Below are 6,820 nucleotides of genomic sequence, written 5' to 3' on the forward strand. Positions count from 1 at the left end.
TTGAACCCAGGAGGCAGAGGTTGCAGTGAGTTGAAATCGTGCCACTGCACTCCAGTCTTGCTGATAGAGTGAGACCCTGTCTCAAAAAAAAAGAAATGTTAAATCTTTCTTACAGAGTATGCCTCACGCAGTAAAGCCCCTTAGTATCTGTCTGAAAAAATATATATACACCACACACATATTTTTTCCAGCACTTTATAAATGTCACTTCATTGCCTTCTAGCTTGCTTGTTTTCTGAAAAGAAGATCATGTATTTAAATAGTACATGGATCAATGTGCCAAAAACTGAATATTTAGTTGATGATGTATGAATACTGGCTCACTTTATGGAGAAAATAAAACTGGATTTCTATCTTATGCCATACAAAAAGGTACACTTCAAAAAAAGTTCTCATTGTGAAAGATAAGTATATGAGGTTAACAGAGGGAGGATCAAAGCAGACAAGATGGCGTCGAGCAGCAGGGAGCTAGGGAGTTTATTTGACCACCAGGTCCAGAGAGCAGTATGCAACACGTGGGCCAAATATCGGGAGGGACGACGGCCTCGTGCTGTCAAGGTATATACAATCAATTTGGAATCTCAGTACTTATTAATACAAGGAGTTCCCGCTGTAGGAACCATGAAGGAAATAGTTGAGCGATTCGCTTTGCATGGTGCAACTGAACAGTACAATGCTCTAGATGAATACCTTGCAGAAGACTTTACTGAAGTCTATCTTATTAAATTTATAAACTTACAAAGTGCAAGGGCAGCCAAGAGAAAAATGGATGAGCAGAGCTTCCTCGGTGGATTGCTTCATGTGTGCTATGCTCCAGAATTTGAAACAGTTGAAGAAACTAGAAAAAAACCAGAAGTGCGGAAGGCATATGTAGTAAGAACTACTGAAAATAAAGGTTTTAAGCCACGTGAATATATTCCCTTCTCAAGGAATAAATTTTTGGAGTAGAATTTGTTAACATTTTTAAGTGATTTTTTAAATTATATGATTCTGAATGATGAAAACAATACATAAGCCACTTCTGTTTTCCTTCCCCTCACCTTTTAAATTGTAATATAAGGACCATTACGTGACAAAGAAATTGGTTACAGAGCATAAAGACACAGAGAATTTTAGACAAGACTTCCACTCAGAGATGTCTGGGTTTTGTACAGCTGCTGTGAACCCTTCTGCAGGGAACTCAAATCCTTATCTTCCATATTCCTGTGAATTGCCTTTATGTTATTTCTTCTCAAAATGTATATGTTCATCCGGGGGGCATGTAGACAGAGCATCAGACTCTTCTAAGGATGATAGAAACCATGGTAAAACAATGGGGCATTATAACCACAATGATTCTTTGCAGAAAACACAAATAAACACTTTTAAAAACTCGGTGGCCTACCCTGGTGCACAAAAGGCTATTACTCCTTCAGAGGCAGTTGACAGACAGATTTATGCCTAGGACAACAAAACTGCAGGAGCGCCAAAGAAGAAGAGAAGATGATTGTAAAGTTGGAACTTTTCTTGAAACAAACTCAAGTAGTAATGAGGTTATGACTGGACCTCTGTTACCAGACATATCTAAAGTGGATATGCACGATGACTCATTGAATACAACAGCAAATTTAATTTGGAATAAACTTAAACAGGTAATTTCATCTGCCAAAGCCTCCGGGGACAAGCCGGCAGAGGTACATACAAGTCATCCATTAAAACAAAGAAGAAGAATATAGAGTGCCAGCGGCAAATTAGTATTTTCTAAAAAAAAAAAAAAATTTATATTTAGCCTGTCATTTCAATTATTCAAGAGATTTTACTGCTGGTATTTTTTAATGCACTCCTATTTGTAATTTTATTCAACCTACTTGTCTAAAGTCATTTCTTCTTTTTTTGATCCATACTTAATGGTGCAGAAACTATTCTTATAACATTCCCTCTCATGTATGGTAATTATATGTAAATTAATTAAAGCAAGTATGGAAACTTTACAATATAAATCAAGATAGGCAACCAGGAAAAAACGTAATAAAATAATAATAATAAAGTTAACAGAGGTTAATAAATGTTAACAAAGATAAATTGCTCATAGATTCTATAGCATCTAATATAGGCTTTCTGTCAACAAAAGGACACAATGAACAGAGTTAAGAAACCAGTTTATTATTTCCAGAAATTATTTGCAATATCTAAAACCACAAATGTCTAATATCAGAATATACAAATAATTCTTGCTAATCCATAATAAAATGATAGTAAATCAAAATAGGAAAAAATGAGCAAAAGTTGTGAACCATTATTTCACACAAGTGAAGACTCAAAAGAAGGTTATTACGAAAAAGACGCATTAATTTGCAATTATTACAGTGGCAACAATGAGAAAGTTATATAATGCAAGTGCTGCCTGGGAAGTAGGGATATGAAAAATTGTAGACATCGCTGGTGGGAGTTTAAATTGGCCTAGGTATTCTGAAGAGTAATGTGAAAGTATTAAATTAAAGTTAATTAAACATAGATATATGTTATGACTAGATATAGTCATATTCTGGATGTGTATTCTAGAGCAATTCTTGCACCAGTATGAGAGAAAACACACAAATGTTCATTACAGTGCTGTCTTTAGTAGCAGTGATGTGAATGCAACCCAGGTGTTCATCGTTGGAAGGAAGGGACAAAATGTAGTGTACGAACACTATATAAACTACATAGCAGTTGGTGAAAAACAGGCCAACTCTAAATACAGGACATGAATAGACCTTTAAAACATGGTGCAGAGTGGAAAAAAAAAGTTTAAAACATAACAGCATTTGTGTAAATTAAAGTTATATGCACATACAAGGAAAGCACGTGCAAATAAATTATAGATATCCAATGTGTCAGAATTAGTACTTCTGTTGGGAGAAAAATATAAGTGGAGAGAGGTTAAACAATAAGAAATGCAGGAAAGAAAAAAGGATGGTTTGAAGAAAGGCTGAACAAGAGAGGTGCCCTGCATAAACACTTAATAACAGTGTTCTAGAAATTTGGGATTATGATTAATCCAACATTTCATCTCGAGAAAAAAATAGATGAAGTGATAGATAAATATTTAAATAGGTATGCAAATGAATGAGAGATAGATTAATAAATATATTGGTAAGTAGGTAGGTGGATAGATAGATGAAAAGAGCGGGAAGAGAGAAGAGGGAGATATGGTAGGTAGATGGATATATGAGAGATAGATGATGGATAGAGAGAAAGACAGAAGATAGGTAGATAGATCAGACATAAAGACAAGTAGATAAAAAGCACACAACATACTCCTTGTAACCTAATGCCCAAGTAAAAGGCAGAATGGGAAAGCTTGACGAACTGTAGCATTTCTTACAATGTAAAGGAAAATTTATTTTAAATATATATTTATTTAGAAAACTATTGGCAAATTTCTCCTGCAAAGACCCAGGAATATGTGTGTCCAATAAGAAGGCAAATTTTGTCTTTTATAAATTTCCTATATTTGACCCTATATTCAACAGAGTAACTCTAGAGCAACTGGCAATAGCTTTTATCTATAAATTGCTAGCATAAACTCCTGAGATGAATGCCAGTGTATTTAAGAATGGCCTGGCAATGTACATTTTTTTTTTTTAGAGAACTTACCATTACCTTTATTTTACCATTCTTTGTCATATTCAGGGAGTACAGATAATTAGAGAATGAGTGTTAGAGTTCCAAATCATATAAAAAATAAGTGTCTTATCAGTCATTATGTTTTGAAGAAAATCAGCTAGTTTTTATTCTGTAATAAAATACAACAATTCTGAGTTCTTGCATCTTAGGATACACTTTACTTTTTTCTTATTTTTTTATTTATTTTTTATTGTTTAAACCATCCAGTCTATGGTATTTTTTTATTATTATTATACTTTAAGTTTTAGGGTACATGTGCACAATGTGCAGGTTAGTTACATATGTATACATGTGCCATGCTGGTGTACTGCACCCATTAACTCATCATTTAGCATTAGGTATATCTCCTAATGCTATCCCTCCCCACTCCCCCCACCCCACAACAGTCCCCAGAGTGTGATGTTCCCCTTCCTGTGTCCATGTGTTCTCATTGTTCAATTCCCAATTTTGAGTGAGAACATGTGGTGTTTGGTTTTTTGTCCTTGTGATAGTTTACTGAGAATGATGATTTCCAATTTCATCCATGTCCCTACAAAGGACATGAACTCATCATTTTTTATGGCTGCATAGTATTCCATGGTGTATATGTGCCACATTTTCTTAATCCAGTCTATCATTGTTGGACATTTGGGTTGGTTCCAAGTCTTTGCTATTGTGAATAGTGCCGCAATAAACATACATGTGCATGTGTCTTTATAGCAGCATGATTTATAGTCCTTTGGGTACATACCCAGTAATGGGATGGCTGGGTCAAATGGTATTTCTAGTTCTAGATGCCTGAGGAATCACCACACTGACTTCCACAATGGTTGAACTAGTTTACAGTCCCACCAACAGTGTCAAAGTGTTCCTATTTCTCCACATCCTCTCCAGCACCTGTTGTTTCCTGACTTTTTAATGATTGCCATTCTAACTGGTGTGAGATGGTATCTCATTGTTGTTTTGATTTGCATTTCTCTGATGGCCCGTGATGATGAGCATTTTTTCATTGTGTCTTTTGGCTGCATACATGTCTTCTTTTGAGAAGTGTCTGTTCATATCCTTTGCCCACTTGTTGATGGGGATGTTTGTTTTTTTCTTGTAAATTTGTTGGAGTTCATTGTAGATTCTGGATATTAGCCCTTTGTCAGATGAGTAGGTTGCGAAAATTTTCTCTCATTTTGTAGGTTGCCTGTTCACTCTGATAGTAGTTTCTTTTGCTGTGCAGAAGCTCTTTAGTTTAATTAGGTCCAATTTGTCAATTTTGGCTTTTGCTGCCATTGCTTTTGGTGTTTTAGACATGAAGTCCTTGCCCATGCCTATGTCCTGAATGGTAATGCCTAGGTTTTCTTCTAGGGTTTTTATGGTTTTAGGTCTAACGTTTAAGTCTTTAATCCATCTTGAATTAATTTTTGTGTAAGGTGTAAGGAAAGGATCCAGTTTCAGCTTTCTACATATGGCTAGCCAGTTTTCCCAGCACCATTTATTAAATAGGGAATCCTTTCCCCATTGCTTGTTTTAATGTACATTTTTAAACATAGAAAAATAATAAATAATCTAATATCTTGAATCTATGTATGTTATCACATATGATACCTTATATATCCCACTGAACTAGAAAGGCTGTATTTTTTCATTATGAATACACTGTGTGTAACCAATTGATTTATTGATATGAAGATAGATTATTGTGATATTTATAAGAAATTATGTTTTAATTCTTTATTATTCTTTACCTTTGTCATATTGTACATATATATAATTATCAAATATAAGCACTATTGTCTTTATTACTCTTTACCTTTGACATGTTGTACACATATATAATTATCAAATATAAGCACTATGAGTACATTATAAATTTTTATCATGTGTATACATAATATTATTTATAGGGATGATGTGAAAAATCCAGATTCACAAATCAAATTCCTTTTATTCTTAATTCAAAAGTCCCAAGTTGACCAAAAGTGTTCTTGGAATAGTCTGGTGAGATTGTTTTAACAGTGACTGTTTCAATTAATGCTATTTGTATGTTCTTTCGATGTATTTTGTTCCTATCTCCTCTGTGGTGGAAAAAAAAAACAAAACAGAATGATCCAATTTGAGCTGCATGCCTGTTTTTCTAAATGAGATTATTCAGTGGTTTAGTTAATCTTGAGTTGCCACAGGGCCTCAAATGGAATGAGGTAATATATTCTATCCTCACTAGCTCAGCCTCTTCTATTTTAATTTTTTAAAAGAAAAAAGATTTATGTTGTGGGAGAGGCAGAGGGTTTTAGATGATAACCATGAAGTATTAGGATCACAGGGGAGACAGTCTGTCTATATGTGTGAATGTGAAATCCTATCTGTGCAGGTCACTGCCAGCATTGAAGGAGACAGGGGCACGGCGCTTGTCCAGGAACTTCACTTTTTACTCCATCCAAGTGGGGAAAAAAGGAGTAGCCATTATGACCAATGCTACACATGAAATCTTTGGTATTTTATGGATCTTTCTCCTGTGTGGAGGCACTTTTCTGGACCAGCTGACAGGCTTTCAATAGTCATGTCAATTCCCTTCTAATCTCTTTCAAACTGTTAAGACACAACCAGCATCCTGCCTCCTATCATCCTCCCACCCCCTTCCCATACCTTTATTCTTGATGAAAGCTACTCTAAGGCTGTCCCTAGTCAAGGGACAGTGCTTTCAGGGAAAACACATTGGACTGCATACGCATTTGATCAAAAACATTTGAAATGTGCACAAAAGCAGCCAAGTCAGAAAAAGAAAAGGACAGCTGCATAAAGATGTCATAGCTATAAAAGAGCTGGTTGTAAAAGCTCTGGCTAACCGAATGTCTAAGCTAAACAAAGCACAATTAAGGCCATCCTGTCCGTTTTTCCCATTCCATTCTCTCTATCTGTGCATATTAAACTCACTAATTAGTGCTGCATTGTTTTTCCAAATTCCAATTTCATTTCCATTTTCTTATGGTCCTGCTTTCATGTTTGCTAACACAGGCAAAAATATATCTTTGTATATTCTACTCTCCAATATATTTTACTCACTCTTCTTCTAAAGGTGCGCATTTTTACTAGGAATAAATATAGAAAAAATTGAATGTCTTGATGATTGACGTTTTTATAAACTCGAAATTAAATGTAAGCCTATGATGCTAAGGCAGCATTGTTCAACATTTTCCAGGATTAT

General features: G+C 34.9%; 1 pseudogene; it reads left to right on the forward strand.

Annotated features, from left to right (window-relative positions):
* Nucleotides 1-435: 435 nt before the first annotated feature.
* Nucleotides 436-1,715, forward strand: LOC471301 (RNA-binding protein 48-like; annotated as a pseudogene).
* Nucleotides 1,716-6,820: the final 5,105 nt, after the last annotated feature.

The sequence above is a fragment of the Pan troglodytes genome, chromosome 3 (assembly GCF_028858775.2).
Source record: "Pan troglodytes isolate AG18354 chromosome 3, NHGRI_mPanTro3-v2.0_pri, whole genome shotgun sequence".
Taxonomy (NCBI): domain Eukaryota; kingdom Metazoa; phylum Chordata; class Mammalia; order Primates; family Hominidae; genus Pan; species Pan troglodytes.